We start from the raw sequence: 18,530 nt of genomic DNA, 5'->3' as shown, positions 1-18,530 counted from the left end.
TCTAGTTGGGGAATGAAAAGGGGAATGATAGCCATACACTTCAAGTGTCCTTCATCATCAACATTAAGCCTTCAATTTTGCCCACGGAAAAATTCATCGTAAGAAATAGTGACGACAACGTGAGCGCTTATTTCTAATATGACCTAACACCCCTTGATTGAGCTCATTTGAAATATATCGCAAGTAATGGAGACAGCATTGACAGAAGTGCCCTGCAAATCTGGTGAACGACAGGCATGGCCCCTTTGAAGTACTCTTCGCGAAATTCGCCATATGAAATTGCAATGGCAGTGAGAGTAGTCCAAGACAAATCCAGTCCGTCGAGAAAATTGAACCTTTCATTGTGCTCATCTGAAAATTCACCCCATTCCCAGAGGTGCGTGGCAAGTTTGTTGCAAGCACATTGCAAGGTTTCTTCATTGTGCAATTCATCACATCGTACGACGACACAATAAAGATAACCATTGACACCACCTCTCCTGATTACATTGTTTAGATTCCTACGAACGAAGCCCGTCACGACAACTTATTTGAGCTGTGGACTACAAGAATAGAAATTTCTTGTTACTTTACTATCTCCCATTAGTCGATGCGTTGACCACAATGGGTCATTCTATGTTGGTAGAGCTGAAATTAAACGTGACTACGGAAAAAATTTAAGACTACAGCCAATGTGATTGGGATTTATTGCAAGAGCTTGCCGTAAAAGAACAGTATTCCTAAATTTGACTAAGCCACCAAGCGTAGCATGAAAGCCGCAGTGAGCCGAAACTGGAACCCTGCTGAAACATTATACTGTGCCGACGTATAGGCACAAAATGCAATTGACTTCTTACAAGAGTCACAAGGTAATGTTTACATTCACATTGTGGGGCCATCAAAAATTGAGAAAAATGTTTTTTTTTCTTATGACGTATCACACACAGTGATGTTCAACACTGAAGTGCTTTTCCCATAGAGGAAATTCTCTTAGTTCATGAAGCGCAATGATATTCATAAATTAGGCCAATACATCATATCCCACAGACCAATGCGCTGTCGTAACGCGTTGTGGAAAGCATGAAAGATGAGTTCAAGAAAATAAAGACTTTGACTTGTCGATATTCTCGTCTGTCCTCTTGCGCAAATAATTCAGCTCGTAGCTCCTGTCAATATCCGTTCATCACAACAAGACACCCATGACAAGAACTCTTCTTATCAACATATTTGAGGAGCCCACGAAAAGAACTCTTCGTATCAACATACTCCAGGAGCCCCGCACCCACCCAACATCACAGACGAGTTCCCGACGATCGGCGAAACTGTGACTCCCACGAGCCACAAGCAACCCCTTACCATCATCAACAGCGCACCACTACTAGGGGGGAAGTCTGCTGGACAGCCAACACGCGTCCCTCCATTGCGGATGCCGAGACCAAAAGCACTACACGGCAGCACCACTACTTTATTCCTCAAAGGGAAGCCTGGCTAACTACGAAGCCACGTCCCTGTATTGCGGACCCCGGGACCGGAACTTCCTACGAGGACGTTCACTGGGAACCCAACGCCGAAATTCTCCCTTCAACGACGAAGGCCTGCCGGAGATAACTACAATACTCGGACTTCATTACTGTCATCGCCACACCCGAAAGAATATTGACCTCTGAAATGTAAGTCCAGCTCATCGCTTCCCAGTTGCAGTGCCACCTTTCTTAAAGTACGAAAACTTCCTGAAAAACGAATCAGACGTAAAATTCATCAGTCAACATTTCAAGTGTACCTTCGCGCTAGAATAGCCCCCAAGGGTATGACACTCTCCCTCACATTATCCGCTACAAATGTAGACGAACATGACCAAACAACATGGAATAATGTCCTCCTTGAGGCATCTCCTAAGTTAACAGAAATCGCTCTCAATCACAGTGATAAGCAGGTAGAGAACTGGTTGCTATGATCAAAACCATTCTTCGCTACAACACTTTATCGAACGAAGATATAACCCGGTTAACAGAATTTGAACAGAATAAATACCAAGCCATCTTCATCACAAAAATTCATTAACTCAAAAGAGGCCATGTGTCCAACCCCGCGTTCCCTGAGATAGTTCCTTATCACTACAACACCACCACCCAGAAAACCACTAGCAATACAAACGAGCACCCATCTATGAACACACCCTTTGACACTTCGATTGTAAACCTTTCGGGCACGAGTTTGTCACCTGACGAAGAAAAACTGCTATCTAAGGGACTAAGCTTCTACCCGACCACAAAATTTTACGATGAATTCCATTTGCTCCGAGAACCTCGACAACTTCGCCAGAAGCTTAAGGTTGCACGAATATTTCTTGGACAGTTCTTCTAACCGCGAAACAATTCACCGTCGCAAATTAAATTATTAGACACCAAACAGTAATTGAGACAAGTGCCTGGACCGCTATATCATTACAGTACAGAAAGATATCGTACAAAAATACCACAGACAGAAAGTAAAACGAGAAAACTTGACAAAATCTTAAAAATTAAGTATGAGAAATCTGGCATCTAGGACAGACACAACAATAAAACCCGCTGACAAAGGAGCAATTGTAGTCCTCAATACAACCAACTACTTACAAGAAGCATACTGCCGACTAGACGACTCAAAATTTTACGAAGGCTTTCAAGGTGATCCGACGGAGGAATAAAAACGTATCTTATCAACAGACGATTGGCCGCTAGGGGGCCACGGTGTGCGGACGCGCGTCGCATCGGCTCCGCAGATTTTCTATGGTTTTCGGCGATTTCTTTCCAGCCATTCAGTTCAGAGTATTCCCAAGTGACTGCGAAAGTCCTGTGGTCTCTCCCGATATCATTTGAGCAGGTGAGCCCGTGTTTCGGTCACTTTTCGAAGATTGCCCGTACCGCCACGCTGGCACGACAGTCAAGCCAGTAGACAAGACACGGCAGGCCTGACAAGTCGTCGGAGCAAGCGGGTGCCCCATCCGCTGCACCGGCGCCTGAAATGGAATTCGTGCAAGTCGAAGGGGAGGAGATATCGCCGACAGAGTTCGGAAAAGAGCAGGGATGGTGCGAGATCAAACGAAACACCAAGAAGGCGGGTGGAGACGCCGACCCAGCGAAGAACCAGCAAGCAACGCCAGTGTCTACCGAGAAGGCGGCGTTTATTCAGAAAGCGACGCAGTACGTGCGGAAGATCACCATGACGAGCCGAATGCCCAACCTGCCAACGGATGACTACAAGATCATCGTGCGACCCCGGGATGGCTTCAACGTATCCCACTACCAGAAGGACCGCGTCCACTGCTGCATACGCAACGCTGCAGGGGTGGGGCGTGAGGTAGCCGAGGAGGACAGCGTCTGTCTCAATGAGCGACAAAACGTTATTGTGGTAAGCACGCCGTCAGAAGATCGCGCTAGACAATATGGAGGCATTTGCAAGCTGCGAATTGGCGACCGTGAGTTCGAAGCGAGTGCCTACAGAGCGGCTCCGGAGAACACGTCCAAAGGCCTCATCAGGGGCATATCGCTAGACGAAAAGCCGGCGGACGTCGTGAGAAGTCTGGTTAACCACCGCAACCCGAACGTCCTGCATGCCAAGCGCATGGGAAACACGACCAACGTGATAATCCTTTTCGACGGCTACTACGTGCCTCGTTACGTGAACTACGGCGGGATGGTGATAAGGTGCACTCTTTACAAGAAACATATCTTTATGTGCTACGAGTGTGGTCGTCTGGGACACAAGGCCGACGTGTGCCCCCAACCCGAACGACAAGAAGTGCCGTGGGTGCGGATGCGGTAACCCGCCCGACGATCATCGGTGCGAGCCGGTGTGCCAACTGTGCGGAAAGGGTCACCTCACCGGAGACCGCAAGTGCAAAGCTAAGTACAAGACACCCTACCTAGTCAAGCGCCGACAGTGGGAACGCAGAATGCGCGAGGAGGCTGAGGCCGCTTACAGCAGTAGCAGCACGGTCAACGACGGGGAGGAGGGCTACGGACGACGCCACGCACCGAGACGACGTCGCGGCAACAGTCGATCGGCCTCAAGAGAGACCCGCGCGCGGAGCCGCACTCACTCCCGTACTCGTTCTCGAGCCCGCTCTCGCAGCGTCTCCCGACCCCGTTCAGCGAAGCCTCGCAGCACGTCGACGGCCCGAGCCAACCACACAGCGGCAGCCAAAGGCGGAGGAGAGGTTGACCCCCATAAATTGAGGTGGGTGGACGTCGCCTCCGGACGCGCGCCCAGCGCACCGCTAACGCGAACCGAGACTGCCATTGATAGAAACCCAGATGTAGACAGACGCGGCAGCTCTGCTTACAAACGCAACAGCGACCCAGAAAGTCTAGTGCGGAAACGATTGGATCAATTCGAATCATTATTCCAAGAACTAAAGCAGGAAAATGCAAGGTTAAGAAACGAAATTGCCACGTTGAAGGGGGAGGCCCCGACAGTTCCCTTTCCTCCTCCTCCTCCAATTAAACCCGTCGCAGCCGACGCGGCTGCTTGTACAGCCGAGAGAGTGGAGGAAGTCATGGAGGCTCAAGACGCGCACCCCGCACCCACAAAACGTAAGGCACTTGACCTGGAACAATTCGACGTCAAATCGCAGAAACGCGAGGAGAAACTCCGCAAACGAGTCGATAGACTCGACGACAAGGTAGACGCGATGATGACCCAACACGCGCAGCAAACCGCGCAACTTAACAATGCAATCGCTCAGCAAACCGCACAAACCGAACAGTTGAGCATTGCAATATCTCAGCTCACAAAAATGGTCGCGACGCTGCAAACGCGCATAGACAATATCGAAATGCGACTTCCAGCCGCAGTGGGTCGCCCAGTACGAACGACTGGGAAACCGTACTTTAGGCCGTTACCCGACGAAGAGGCGCAGGATCAGCCGGACGGCAAACCATAACACGTACAGTCACGATGGCTCGACACGAAATCAAACAAACACAACGCCCACAACAGCATAACACACGAAACACGTTCACTATCTGGCAGTGGAACTGCAGGGGGTACAGGAGGAAACGGGCGCTTCTCCAACACTTCTTACGTAGCCGGCAACGACCGGACGTAATACTATTGCAGGAAACCAATGACCTGGTCAAGCTGGCGGGTACAAATCTATAGACGAAGCTGTGACCGCGGCAGCCCCACCGGCCGCTGCAACGCTAGTGCGACGCAACCTCACCGTGGCGCAACGCGAACTTATGAACGTTAGCATACCGCATGTATTCATAGAGCTCATTCCGACGAAAGGGTGCGGCCCCAGCCTGTTTGTGCTGAACGTGTATAGCAGACCCAAAGCCAGACACCGATTTAGCACGTTACTGCGAGAGGCGCGCGAGGCAGCTGCCGACGGGCCCTTGCTCATCGCGGACGACTTCAACGCGCCCCACGCGGCGTGGGGGTACGGCTACGAAACGCCAAAAGGTAAGCGCCTTTGGGACGATGCGCAGAATGAGGGCCTCGAGCTCACCATAGACCCTTCCGCGCCTACACGCAGGGGTAACAGCGTATGTGCAGACACCTCACCCGACCTCACATTTACCAAGAACGTTGCTAGCGCGCGATGGCACAATACACAGGAGGGCCTGGGTAGCGATCACTCAGTGATCGAGATCTAGGTCGACGCTGAACCTCACCACCGCGTTCATCGGGAAGGTACCAAGGGCAAGAACCACCGGCTGGTGGATTGGGACGCGTTTCGCAAAGTCCGGAAAGAGCAGAATCGTGGCAATGCGGCTATTGAGGATATAGATAGCTGGACTGCGACGCTCAAGGGGGATTTAGAAACGGCGACGCGGGAGGTTCCGCCAGAAGCCCAGCTCGAAGTGGTAGACAGCAAACTCCTACACATGTGGGAAGCCAAGCGCAGCCTGCAAGACAGGTGGAAGCGTCAACGCCACAATCGAACGCTGCGCAGACGCATAGCACGGCTAAGCAGGGACATGGAAGAGCACGCGTTGCAGGTATGCAAAACGCAATGGGAAGAGATCTGCAATGGGATGGAGAACCAGCTGGGACGGGCCAAGACGTGGCATCTCCTCCGGCACCTCTTGGATCCAGAGGAGACGAAAACATCGCACGCACATAAGCTTAACAAGTTGCTGCACGACTACAAAGGCACCCACGCGGACTTTCTAGATGACGTGCGAAGCCGTTACTTTCAGTCACGTAGCCCCCTCGCGCACTCGGCATACGGCTGGGAGCGTGAGGGTAACGCGGAGCTAGACGAGGACTTCAGCGTTGCAGAGGTGGGGCGGTGCTGCACAGGCTCAACACAAAGTCGGCGCCAGGCCCCGACGGGATAACCAACAAAGCGCTACGTAACTTGGACGATGAGTCGATAGAACAACTGACGGCTTACATGAACGAGTGCTGGAATGCGGGCGCTATACCGAACTCGTGGAAAACGGCGCGCATAATTATGATCCCCAAACCGGGCAAACGAGTACAGATTGACAACCTTCGACCGATATCCCTGACGTCCTGCGTTGGTGAGGTCATGGAACATGTGGTTCTCGCTCGCCTTACCAACTACCTCGAGGACCGAAACATGCTCCCACACACGATGCTGGGGTTCCGTCGTAACCTTTCCACACAGGACGTTATGCTTCAACTCAAGCACGATATCGTAGACAATCCCACACGATCCACCAAAGCGATACTCGGGCTCGACCTCAAAAAGGCGTTCGACAACGTTAGCCATGCTGCGATACTTGAAAGTATACGAGCGTTGGGACTTGGCGAGAGAACGTACCACTACGTACGGGATTTTCTTACGGGCCGCCGGGCCCGATTAGCGATCGGCGAACTAGAATCGCAGGACATATACATGGGTTGTACGGGCACGCCGCAGGGCTCCGTAATCTCGCCCATGCTCTTTAACCTCGTGCTTGTCGGATTACCACGAAAACTCGCTGAGATAGAAGGCCTCCACCATAGCTTGTACGCCGATGATATCACCCTCTGGGTTGCCGAGGGAAATGACGGCCACGTAGAGCAAACGCTGCAGGAAGCCGTCGACGTGGTGCAGGACTACCTTCGCGACACTGGCCTCGAATGTTCCGCAGCTAAATCGGAGCTCCTGCTCCATAGACCATCGCGCAGGGGCCGTAAACCCAAGAACGCCGATTCCGCATTCGAGTGCGCATATAGAGAAATCAATGTACGCACATCAGATGGCGCTGTCATCCCACAAGTTAACATCATTAGGGTACTGGGCTTGCGCCTGTCCGCCAACGGCCACAACGGCGAAACCGTTCACAGACTAGAGGGCGCGGTCAATGAAACAATCCGGTTGCTGAAACGAATAACAAATCGGCATAGCGGAATGAAGGAAAGCAACACCATTCGCCTGGTACATGCTTTCGCTATGAACCATATAACGTACGTCGCCTCCTACCTCAAGTGGCAGGCGACTGAACGCACCAAACTAGATTGTCTCATCCGCAAGGCGTACAAACGCGCAATCGGATTACCGGCCAATACCAGCACGGAAAAATTTCTCGAGCTGGGGTTGCACAATGCTCTAGATGAGATAATCGAAGCACACAACATCGCCCAGTACGAACGTCTGGCGAAGACCAGAACTGGTCGACACATTCTCGAGACACTGGGTATCAACTACCATACGCAGCGCGGCGAAAAGGTCGGGATGCCCAGACGTATTCGCGAGCGCATCGTCGTTATGCCGTTGCCTAAGAACATGCACCCGACACATCACATCGGTCGGCGCAACAGGAGCGCCCAAGACCTTGAAAAGAAATTCGGCAATAGCAAAGACACAGTTTACGTGGACGCAGCCCGTTACGACTGCCACCGCGGCTTCGCGGTCGCGATCACGGATCATGTAGGAACTTGCGTCACGAGTGCGACGATAGGCACGGAAAACACGGAGGCGGCCGAAGAAGCTGCCATAGCCCTCGCGATAGCCACCACGGACGCCGAGGTGATAAAAGGCGGCTCGCAGGCGGCGATACGCAACTACGCCAGCGGCCGGATCTCCCGCAAAGCGGCCCGCATTCTCCAAATTCACGAACGCAACATCTGCCGCAAAAACGACAGTTTTCTCGTATGGACCCCCGCCCACACGGACCCTCCGCTTGCGGGCAACGCGACTGCCCACGCCGCGGCTCGAGGACTTACACGCCAAGCTGCGACGCCTGCCGACAGTCCCGATGTCTCGCACACTTCGACAGCGATGCGGGAATGGACGTGGGGGGAACGCATGACCACTTTCAGAGACATCACGCAACACTACAGACTGAACAGATGCAAATATCCACCACCCCACGCCAAACTAAACAAGAAAGAGCAGGTTGCCTGGAGACAACTACAGACACACACGTACCCGAATCCGGTGATCCTTCTCCTCTGCTACCCAGGCATTTATACGTCCGACGCGTGTAAGGCGTGCGGAGCCAGAGCGACGCTGCAGCACATGCTGTGGAAGTGTACCGGTAACGCGCAGCAGTCCCCTACGAACCCGGTAGACATGGCAGTCTCGAACCGCGAGGCGTGATGGGAGGCGGCTCTGCTCAGCCACGACCTTGCTGATCAACTATGGGCCGTCCGGCAAGCCCAGGATGCCGCCCGGGTCCAAGGACTCGAGGCCGTCACCTTGGCCGGGGTGCTTGTAGCCCCACCCCGCTCAATGACGCCGGACATGTTCAATAAAGTTTTTACTCACTCACTTATCAACAGACCTAAAAAACTATTGGATGCGGAAAAGATAATCAACACTGACCACAAACTAATGCGAGCAGCATACGCTCGTCCAGGTCACTTTTACATCCTCCCGAAAATACATAAACCCGGAAACCCAGGTCGACCAATCATATCAAACATCGGTACAATAACTGAACCCATATCAGGGTACGCGGACAAACAAATAAGCCACATTCCATGCACCCTCGCATCGTACATGAGAGATACCTCACATTTTCTTCAAGACATTGCAGGTCTGTCTGCGCCGAAAAACTCGTACTTGGTTACTCTTGATGTCTCTTGATTGTATACAAATATTCCTCGTGATTACGGCATAGCTGCGTTACAAAACATGTACGCAGACCATAGACAATCTAGCAACCCAGATTTCTCTCCCATCGCAAATTTGACGAGAATGGTCCTCCAAATAAATTCATTTGAATTTAACCAAAAGTACTTTCGACAACTGAGGTGAACCACTATGGGCACCAAAACGGTACCCAGTTATGCACGCATATATCTGGGAAAGCTAGTATCAGAATTTGTTACACAAACGTCCTTGAAATCACTGTTATACTGAAGATACATAGTTGACATCTTTCTTATTTGTACCCACAGCGAGGATGAACTTCTCAGCTTTATCTACATTTACAACGCTGTACATCCGAACATACACTTCACACATACCTACTCGCAAGCAACCGTAAATTTTCTTGATGTTATCATAAAGATAGAAGAAGACAAGCTTTCTACAACCCTATATGGCAAACCAAGGGATCGACAACTATACCTCCATTACCAAAGCGATCACCCGCACCACTGTAAAAACAGTATTCCAGACAGCCAGGCTCACCGGTTTAAGCGAATCTGCTAACGTTGATTTCGACACGAGCTCACAGAGAATAAAACTTATGCTCGATAAACAAAAATACCCGCCCTTGTAATTTATGACGCCATTCAAAAAGCGAGAAAACTGAAGCGTGGTGACTTAAGTATGAAGCTACCTCCGAAAAAAAGACCCGCGATGAACAAAGCTCTGCTTAACTTACAGCACAAACTTACCCAATGAAAACAAAGTCTTTAAACGACATTACAACATTCTGGAACAAAGTGAACGTCTGAAATGCGCGTTCCCATCCGCTCCTGGCGTCTTTTACTGACGACCACACAACCTCAAAGACACACTCGTTAATTCTCAAATCAACACCACGCCCCTAATAATTCATGCCGATCTCGTTTAAAGTCACGATGTCTTGTATGTAAAGCGATGCGAGAAACAAACAAAGCAACCAGTGCACAATCCAAGTTTTCAATTAACATATGAGAAAACCTATCATGCGAATCCTCTAATGTGGTATACCTACTCGAATGCGACTTGTGCAGTTTACAATACATCAGACAAACAGAAACACCATTTAGGATTCGTTTCAATAATCACAGAGCCCATGGGAAACCAGCCCCAAGTTTACCTCTATAAAAACGTCACTCAATCTTCCCGACCAAACATTCAACAATCTATCAGTAACACTCTTAGAGACGGCATTTATATCAAACAGATGACGTGGACAACGGAGTCATACCTTATCCACTGATTTAACACCCTCGATAAAGGAATAAATGAGAATCCGGGTACACTTGTAGCAATTAAAGCATTAGAAAACAACGGCATAATGAAAATAATAACTGAGTTCACGGCACTGCAGCTGCGAAGGACACTAAACATCTCAAAATATTTCCAAGTGTAACTACTCTTCCTAAGTAGAGCTGTTGTCTGTTTCTGTTTTTACCCTACTATCCAATCAATTGTGCCAAGCATGACTTGCCTAACAGCAATCCTGTGCACAATCTAGATGTCCCTACTGCACACGTAATCCAGCAGCGGGCAAGAATTGACATTGCATCCTCTTGGCAGCCTCTGCGGCAATACGCGGCTCCCTCTTTCAACGACAAGATGTCGAGGAGATGCTGAGTAATTAAAGGCTTAAACTCCACAAAAAGCTCTTTTTCCCCACACCGAACCGCCAGAGCCATGCGGTGCCATCTGATCGGGAACAATACGTTTAGTGAAAGGAAGGATACACAGACCGCTGACATCCTAAAGGTGAAAAAGAGAAAAGGGAGAGGGAGGGAGGGGGAAGGGGAAGTAAGAGTGAAAAGCAAGCGCCCGGTGGAGTCCACCTGCTTTTTTTTCTTTTTTTCTTTCTTTTTTTTCTCTCTTTTGCCCTCTCCTTTGAGATTTTAAAAGGCCGAGCACCAACAAATGTACCCTCAATCCTGATGAAGGCCAGACTCTGGCTGAAACGCTGAAATAAACCACGTTGTGACTGCTCGCTGAGGATCTACTTGACTACTTATATATATATAAATATATATATATATATATATATATATATATATATATATATATATATATATATATATATATATATATATATATATATATATATATATATATATATATATATATATATATATATATATATATATATAAGTAGTCCGTTTTCTGTTCACGGCTGGTTATTTTTTCATCCACTTTTCTTTCTTCTTATTTACATTCCATTGCTTCTAATAACTTCCCCTGTACATTCCTTGGCATTACTCTCTGTTAGATCTTATTAATATTGTGTTTAACACGGAAAAATTAGCCCTTGGGTATACACTTCTTTCCCTTAAATATATATATATGTGTGTGTGTGAGGTGCGGCGATGGTGTAGTGGTTAGAGCATCCGCCTCGCATGCAAGAGGTCCTTGGTTCAAATCCCGGTGCCGCGCAGTTCCCAACCGGAATAAAAAAAACCGCGTATTGATGGAACTGCATTAACAGGCCTGCGGTGCGGCCTCACCGGTAACCACCGCCGGGAACGCACTCCCTCACAGATAAGGATTGGCCACCCTGGTGCAGTATCTGGCCACTACCTCCCACATGCATACGTCAAATAACTCACGGCCCTCAGTCCCCAGCAGCTGCGAAGCAACTGACCACGGCGGCGGTCAGATCTGCAACGCAGCAGAGGGTGCTAAGAATCTCTGGATCCGGACAGGCCGCCATTGGAACCTGAACTTGGCAACGTTTAACGCTAGAACCTTATCTAGTGAGGGAAGTCTAGCTGTACTATTCGAGGAGCTAGAGGGTGTTAAATGGGATAGGGCTCAGTGAGGTTAGGAGGACAGATGAGGCCTATACGGTGCTACAGAATGGGCACGTTCTTTGCTATCGGGGCTTGGCAGACAGAAGAGAACTGGGAGTGGGGTTCCTAATTCACAGAAACATAGCTGGCAACATAGAGGAATACTATAGCATTAATGAAAGGGTGGTCGGTATTGTAATTAAACTGAATAAAAGATACAAGATGCAGGTAGTACAGGCTTACGCGCCTACATCCAGCCATGATGACGCTTCAGTTGAAAGCTTCTATGAAGACGTGGAATCGGCAATGAGTAAGGTAAAAACACAGTATACTATAGTGATGGGCGACTTTAATGCAAAAGTAGGGAAGAAGCAAGCTGGAGACCAGGCAGTAGGAGATTATGGCATCGGCACTAGAAACGCCAGAGGAGAGCTACTAGTAGAATTCGCAGAACGCAATAATTTGCGGATTTTGAATACCTTCTACTGAAAACGAGAAAACCGCAAGTGGACATGGAGGAGCCCTAATGGCGAAAATAAGAACGAAATTGACTTTATAAAGACTGCACACCAACGAATCGTGCAGGATGGGGAAGTGGTTGGCAAGGTACGATGCAGTGACCATAGAATGGTATGGTCTCGAATTCGCCTAGACTTGAAGAAGGAACGACAGAAACTGATACGCAAGAAGCCAATCAATGAGCTAGCGCTGAGAGGGAAAGTACAGGAATTCAGAGTGTCGCTGCAGAACAGGTACTCGGCTCTCAGTGAGGAAACCAACCTTAGCGTAGATACAATGAATGATAATCTGACGAGTATCATTACGGAGTCTGCAGTGGAAGTTGGAGGCAGGGTAGTTAGACAGGACACTAGCAAGATTTCCCAGGAAACGAAGAATCTAACTAGGAAGCGTCAAATCATTTAAGTGTCAAGTACAACAGACAAAATAAAACTGGCAGAGCTTTCGAAGTTGATTAATAGACGTAAAGTATGCGATGTAAGAAGGTATAACAAGGAGATAATTGAACACGCTCTGCAAAACGGAGGAAGCTTCAAAGCAGTGAAGAGGAAACTTGGGATAGGCAAAAGTCGGATGTATGCACTAAGGGACAAGGAAGGCAAAATAACTACCAATATGGATAGGATAGTTAAAATAGCGGAGGAGTTTTACAGAGATCTGTACAGTAGCAGAGAAAACCACGACCTTAATACTATAAGAACTAGCAGTAACCCAGATGACACCCCAACAGTAATGATAGAAGAAGTCACAAAAGCGTTGGAGAGCATGCAAAGAGGCAAAGCTGCTGGTGAGGATCAGGTAACATCATATCTGCTGAAAGATGGAGGACAGATTGTGTTAGAAAAAATAGCCACCCTGTTTACGAGGTGTCTCCTGACGGGAAGGGTACCAGAGTCTTGGAAAATCGCTAACATCATCTTAATACATAAGAAAGGAGATTACAAGGACTTGAAGAATTACAGGCCAATCAGCTTGCTCTCTGTAGTGTACAAGCTATTTACAAAGGTAATTGCTAACAGAGTAAAGAAAACATTAGAATTCAATCAACCAAAGGAACAAGCAGGATTTCAAACAGGCTACTCAACAATTGACCACATTCATACTATCAATCAGGTAATAGAGAAATGCTCAGAGTATAACCAACCACTATACATAGCATTCATAGATTACGAGAAGGCGTTTGATTCAGTAGAAATATCAGCCGTCATGCAGACACTGCGGAATCAGGGCGTAGATGAAGTATATATAAACATTCTGGAAGAAATCTACAGAGGATCAACTGCTACCATAGTACTTCATAAAGAAAGCAACAGAATACCAATCAAGAACGGTGTAAGGCAGGGGAACACAATCTCCCCAATGCTATTTACCGCGTGCTTACAGGAGGTTTTCAGAAGCCTAGAATGGGAACAGTTAGGGATAAGAGTTAATGAAGAATACCTTAGTAACCTGCGCTTCGCCGATGACATTGCATTGCTGAGTAACTCAAGGGATGAATTGCAACTCATGATTACGGAGTTACACAAGGAGAGCAGAAAAGTGGGTCTTAAAATTATTCTGCAGAAAACCAAAGTAATGTACAACAACCTCGGAAAGGAGCAGCGCTTCGAGATAGGTAATAGTGCACTTGAAGTTGTAAAAGACTATGTCTACTTAAGGGCAGGTAATAACCGCAGAGCCTAACCACGAGAGTGAAGTAACTAGAAGAATAAGAATGGGGTGGAGCACATTCGGCAAGCACTCTCAAATTATGACAGGTAGATTGCCAATATCCCTTAAGAGGAAGGTATATAACAGCTGTATCTTGCCGGTACTTAGCTGCGGAGCAGAAACCTGGAGACTCACAAAGATGGTTCAGCTTAAATTGAGGACGACGCAGCGTGCAATGGAAAGGAAAATGGTAGGTGTAACCTTAAGAGACAAGAAGAGAGCGGAGTGGATTAGGTGACAAACGGAGGTTAAGGATATCATAGTTGAAATAAAGAAGAGGAAATGGACATGGGCCGGGCATGTAGCGCGTAGAGAGGATAACCGCTGGTCATTAAGGGTAACTAACTGGATTCCCAGAGAAGGAAAGCGGGTTAGGGGGAGACAGAAGGTTAGGTGGGCAGATGAGATTAAGAATTTTGCGGGTATAAATTGGCAGCAGCAAGCACAGGTCCGGGTTAATTGGCGGAACATGGGAGAGGCCTTTGTCCTGCAGTAGACGTAGTCAGGCTGATGATGATGTGTGTGACGCTATGATGAATGGGAGACGTGGCCTGGCTCATACGCCATGTTTATTCTATTCTGAGTTCTTCTTCCTCATCCTCTACCATCAGTCACTGCCTTCCTACGTCACAGGATTCCCCCTCCCCCCGAAAGAATGCGTGAGCTACAAACTATGAAACATGAACAAGTGGTGTCTCATCATAGGGAAAAAATATCACAAAATGGGGTAGTTCCACGTAACACGGCAGTTCCATGCACTTGCACAAAAACGTTCACAGGAACAGCAGTCCAGTGACATCTAGGAGACCTCAGGTGGGCGAGGATGGCTGTTGCGTTCTGGAGAGCATAACCATGTCTTCGACGTGGAAAATGAGGATGAAAAAGACTGGATACTAGTGAAAAACGAACAAGGCTGGGAGTTCTTGTAGCGTTAAAAGGTTGGATGTCTCATGCGTCGAAGTATGTGTCGTGGCGAGAACAGACGGTGTGCTTTCAGATTGCGAGTGCGATGGTCGTGGCTGACGGAGTGATGTCTTGGTCTCCGCGTTCTACAGGTGATGCCTTTTCGTCTGTTTCGTCGTTTACAGTGGTTTCGGAGCTGTAATTGTAGGCGCAGTCTTGATCTCGTAGGCGCAGTCTTGCGTTTGTGGCACCGATAGCTTATGCGGATATGCTTCACGTTTTAAGATTGCTTTAAGAGGCTCGCTTTGCGTCGTCGTCCTTGTTGATGTATCCGTTGGGGTGTCTGGAATTCTTGAACTCGCTTTTGTTGGCGTTGCTGCAGTTGCATCGGAACGTGCTGAGATGGGAGCGCTTCTTGAACATCAGGCCGGTTTTCTTTACAAATTGATGTAGTGTCCATTCGGCAGCCGTTGCAACGCCTTTCAGGCAGCTAAGTTGGTTGGACAGATTGGACTGGAGGAACACCACAAGCGCCTTCGACAGCATTGATTTCGTAGACTTCTGGCACCTGGCAACCTGTTAGAGTCGCTTCCGAGCCTCCTATGTCTGGGCTTTCAGATGGCTGAGTTCTCAATGGCGACGCTGCAACAGGCGTGGTTCGGTCAAATTCCAATTGGAAATGGCTGCCTTTCTATGCAACGAATGATGCGAGCTCTTCTGGTGCATGAAACATAACTGTAGGTCCCGGGCATAACTGAGTACGCTGCGAGCTCCTCTGCTCTATTCCGATCATAGTGAAGGTGTGCATAGTGAAGGTGGGCATTGTGAGCGATCGAAGATCCACGAGATGGAAAAGCAGGAGGTGGGTTCACGCGTGAAGACTGCTTTTTACTGTGATGACCGAGCGCGATTGTCTGTGGATGGTGGGTTATAAGCAAGTCTTCTTGGTAGTCGTCATTTTATTCTTTAAACCAAATGATCATTTCTTGTTTGATCTTTTCCCATGACTTGTCGTTTTGAAATATGTGGCTGAGATAGAATTCGAAGGCCTCACCGGAGACGTAGTCAGTAAAGTTGGCGACCATATCCCGTTCCGACCATAATGTAGTGGTAGCGTGGAGCTCGAACAGGTCGAACCAGTCCTGTACAGGTCCATCGTCCGCTGCTGAGGTGTACTGGGGATGGGAAGTTCAGTCGATGATTCCATCATGATGCTCGCCGATGTGTACTGCTATGTGCTTGTTCGGTAGTTGATTTATGGTCAGGGTGTCTTGCGGAGAACCTTGTCGATGATGTGCGACTGATGAAGGGGCTGGCAGGTCTCCACCCTGCCGACTCGTGTGACGCTATGATGAATGGGAGACGTGGCCTGGCTCATACGCCATGTTTATTCTATTCTGACTTGTTCCTCCTCATGCTCTACCATCAGTCACTGCCTTCCTACGTCATATATACATATATATATATATATATATATATGTATATATATATATATATATATATATATATATATATATATATATATATATAATGCAAGGTGAAAGCGGTAGCAGGGTCGGGACTGAAGCAGCAAGAGCTGGCGCTGGATATACGGGCGGCGTCGCAGCAGAAACCAGGCAGCCATGGCTCGCGCCTCTCGCCAACGTGTCGATGTCGCTGCAGTATGGGCATTGCTCTTCACTACATAACGTCCCCCATCGGAAAAGGAGCTATTCTCACGACCACGCAGAACAGAGTATGAGTGGCTCGTAATGTGGTTTCAACCGCTGTACGTGGATGGTTAGAATACCTCAAAACCGCTGGTCTGTCGATGGCGTAACGGGTTAAACGATGTGGTTTACAGGTGAAGTCTGCGAGATAACGCTGCAGGGTCCCTGGTATTTTGAAACAAGCTTCGAAGAAAGGCTTGTAGGGACAGCTGTAACATAGGATGCGGGTTGTTATAGTCACGCCGAGATTTTGGTCTCCATTGGTCGATGGTTATGCAGGACTGGGTGAGCTTGCGGCATTCGTCGCCGTGGCGGGCAACTTCAGAGAGGGACGTAAACTCGGGGGAATTGGGGTGATAAGGCATAATGGTGTCTAGGGTGGTGAAAATGTATCGGTCATATAACAGGGAAAATGGCGAAAAGCCCGTAGTCGCCTGTGAAGCAGTGTTGTATGCGTATGTCGCAAAAGGCAGAATGAGGTGCCAATCGGAGTGGTCTGAGGCAACATACTTACATATCATGTCGCCAAGGGTACGGTTGAATCTTTCCGTCAAGCCATTCGTTTGGGGATAGTAGACGATGGTCGTCTGGTGAACGATACGGCATTCGGCAAGGAGTGCGTTGAAGACTTCGGAGAGGAACACACATCCTCTGTTGCTGAGAGGTTCACGCTGATCGCCATGACGGAGAACGAAGTTCACAGTATTAAAGATGATACGTCACGTGCTGTGGCAGCAGGAAAAGCAGCTGTTTCGGCCTATCGCGTCAACTAGTCGGCAGCGACAACAATCCAACGGTTTCCGGAAGCCGTGAAAGGAAGAGGCCCATACATATCGACTCTTTTGCAGTTGAAAGACCTGGCTGGCAAGGAATTGGATGGATTGGACCAGATGTGTGATCACGCAGAGCTTTCGTTTTCGTTGGCACTGCGGGCATGCCTGAATGTACTTACGCACAAAGGCGTACATGTCTCGCCAATAATATCGGGAGGAAAGCCGAGAATATGTTTTAAAGATGTTCGCATGTGCGCACTGAGGGTCAGCGTGGAAAGCTGAAAATACTGCAGCGCGAAGATTGCGAGATATGATCAGTATATATTTTCGGCCGTCAGACTTGTAATCCCTGCAATAAAGGAGGCTATCGCCAATCTCAAATTGAACCGCTTGATGGCGCAATGTTCGAGAAGATTTAGAAGTCAACGAGTCTGAAAGGAATCGCAGAAGAAAGCTGAGCCAGCCATCCTTACGTTGCTCAGACGCCATGTGGCAGTTTGCTGCAAACGCGACAGTTTTGTCCACGACAGATAGATAGGCAGAGCTTTCCGATGACACATGTGAACGCGATAGGATGTCGGCATCAGTGTGACGTCAGTTAGACTTGTAGACAATATGCATATGAAACTCTTGCAGCCGCAAAGCCCAGCGAGCTGAACGGCTGGAGGGGTTCTTCAACGTGGATAGAGCAAAGCGCATGGTGATTGGTGACTACGTTGAAGGGTTAACCATATATGTACGGTATAAGTTTACCTAGAGCATAAACATTAGCTACACCCTCCTTCTTTGTCACAGAATAACTCTTTGCATTGGTGAGGATACAGCTTGCGTATGCGACCACGTACTTCTTGAATCCCGATTTGCGCTGCGTGAGCATGGCGCCGAGTCTAACACCGCTGGCATCGGTGTGTACCTCAGTCGGAGCAGTCGGGTCGAAGTGACGCAAGATTGGCCGCGAGGTTATCAGGTGGCGCAACTTTTTGAAGGCATCGTCCCAGGCTGGTGACCAAGCGTAACTTTTTGAGTCATTCTGTAAAAGTTCAGTAAACGCGAAATTCCGAATAAATGATCATCGCGAAATTCC

The 18,530-nt window shown here is 48.6% G+C and overlaps 1 protein-coding gene across 4 annotated transcripts in view; it reads right to left on the bottom strand.

Moving 5' to 3' along the window:
* LOC142765398 (uncharacterized) overlaps positions 1–18,530 on the bottom strand; it is a 197,419-nt gene that overhangs the window by 111,445 nt on the left and 67,444 nt on the right. The gene's annotated exons all lie outside the window — the stretch shown is intronic.

Source organism: Rhipicephalus microplus, chromosome 6 (assembly GCF_043290135.1).
Source record: "Rhipicephalus microplus isolate Deutch F79 chromosome 6, USDA_Rmic, whole genome shotgun sequence".
NCBI lineage: Eukaryota > Metazoa > Arthropoda > Arachnida > Ixodida > Ixodidae > Rhipicephalus > Rhipicephalus microplus.
This window is presented reverse-complemented; position numbering and strand designations above follow the sequence as displayed.